Raw genomic sequence first — 2,282 nt, forward strand, 5'->3', positions numbered from 1 at the left:
GATAAAGTAAAAATAATCCAAGATAAGTTAGAATTATTATATAGTGAAGATCCTTTACAAGGATGGAAAAAAAACATAAAACGTTAGAATTATTATATAGTGAAGATCCTTTACAAGGATGGGAAAAACATAAAACAAAAGTAAAAATTGAGCTAATTGATAATAATAGTATAATAACCCAAAAACCATTAAAATATAATTTGAATAATTTAATAGAATTTAAGATACATATAAGTGAATTACTAGAAAAATGGTACATACAAGAAAACAATAGAAAGCATACAAGCCCAGCATTTATAGTAAATAAACATAGTGAACAAAAAAGAGGAAAAAGTAGAATGGTTATTGATTATAGAAATTTAAATGCAAAAACTAAAACATATAATTATCCGATACCAAATAAAATACTAAAGATAAGACAAATACAAGGATATAATTACTTTAGTAAATTTGACTGCAAATCAGGATTTTACCACTTAAAGTTAGAAGAAGAATCTAAAAAATTTACGGCATTTACGGTACGCAAGGATTTTATGAATGGAATGTATTACCATTTGGATATAAAAATGTACCAGGTAGATATCAACACTTTATGGACAATTACTTTAAACAAATAGAAAATTGTGTAGTGTACATTGATGATATATTATTATATTCCAAAACCCAAGATGAACACATAAGATTATTAGAAAAATTCATATATATCATAGAATATTCGGGCATAAGCTTAAGTAAAAAGAAAGCAGACATAATGAAAAAGCAAATATAATTTATAGGAATACAAATAGATAAGAATGGAATGAAAATGCAAACACACATAGTACAAAAAATAATTAACTCAAATGAACAACTAGATAACAAAAAAGAAATTACAATCATTTATAGGACTAGTAAATCAAGTAAGAGAATACATACCAAAATTAGCAGAGAATTTAAAACTATTACAACAAAAATTAAAGAAAGATGTAGAATACCAGTTTGATAAAAAAGACCAAACACAAATACAAAAAATAAAACTATTATGTAAGAACCTAGCTAAACTAAATTTTCTGGATAAAAACAAAAAATTTACTTATATAGTAGAATTAGACGCCAGTGAAAAAAGTAATGGAGGAGTCTTAAAATATAGGTATGATAAAGAAAAAGTAGAACATCATTGTAGATATTCTTCTACCACAAAATACATGCTCAAATTTGATATTTCGAATTTTTCATCCATGAAGAATACAACAAAATTAACCTAATTCTACCTCCATGCATCTATACAAACAGCCAAAAACCAAACGTATCTAGTAAATACAACCAGTAATTTGTACAATTTGTTAAGATTCAAATGAGAAAATCCAAAAATGTGAGGTACGTTCATTATTCAAAGAGGTGAGAAGTGGAAAACATTACCCTAGAACACCTATCCCATTTTGAATCTGGTGAGTAGCTGAAGTTTACAGAGTTGTGAGGAGACGTGCCGCTGTTGCAGATGGTGGAGAAGTGTCGTTGTAGACGGCGGAGAAGTGCCGCTGTATAGAAGTGCAGCTGTAGAGAAGTGTGGCGGTGAGAGAAGTGTGACAGTGAGAGTAATTTGGAAGGAGTGAAGTTTCCAAAAGCTGTGTCTATTTTATATTTTGTAATTAAATTAAAAATAGCTATTTATTAAATTACCTATTTCCAAAAGCTGTGAGTGTTTTTTATTTCATGAATTAAAAATATATGTTTTATATTTTGAAATAAAAATTGTATTTTGAGATAGCAGGTGTTTAAACCCTTGGTATTTACTTTAAAAAAAATCTGGGGGTTTTAAATCCCCGATGTTTACTTTTATTTTGCGTCAGCTACCAAACCCCCGTTATTTAATGTAATTTTTGGGGGTTGCTGTTAACCTCCGCTTTGAAACCCCCACGATTTAGGTGTTTTTTTGTAGTGACACTACAACAACAACTCCACAACGCCCAACTGTGGTGATAATCCAAATCTGACCCCTTAATTTAGTTCTTAATGATGATTAATATTTATATCTCTGTTTTCATTTTCTTAAATTGGTTGGTTGTTTAACATTAAGTAATTTAATTCTTGCTCTATCTTACTCCATGATGAATGTATCTCTTTTTAGTTTATTATTTGTGATGTTCTCTTTAATTATATTAATGGTTGTTTCAATGTTCATGATAGGTTTAGAATTCTCTGTTAGATTTAGTTTATAATTTGTTTTCGCTCATTATTATTGGGTATTGGTTTTATATTATTTTTATTAGATGGGATACACGTGTTAGCTAGAATGCCATAAT

General features: G+C 28.4%; 1 long non-coding RNA gene across 1 annotated transcript in view; it reads right to left on the minus strand.

The window, feature by feature from the left end:
• LOC107059916 (uncharacterized) overlaps positions 1–1,545 on the minus strand; it is a 12,296-nt gene extending 10,751 nt beyond the window's left edge. Inside the window, exon 1 of the long non-coding RNA XR_001473023.1 lies at positions 1,399–1,545. This is a non-coding gene — a long non-coding RNA (uncharacterized lncRNA). The remainder of the gene's footprint in view (positions 1–1,398) is intronic.
• Between the last annotated feature and the right edge of the window lie 737 nt (positions 1,546–2,282).

The sequence above is a fragment of the Solanum tuberosum genome, unplaced genomic scaffold (genome assembly GCF_000226075.1).
Source record: "Solanum tuberosum cultivar DM 1-3 516 R44 unplaced genomic scaffold, SolTub_3.0 scf00045, whole genome shotgun sequence".
In the NCBI taxonomy this organism is placed as follows: Eukaryota; Viridiplantae; Streptophyta; class Magnoliopsida; order Solanales; family Solanaceae; genus Solanum; species Solanum tuberosum.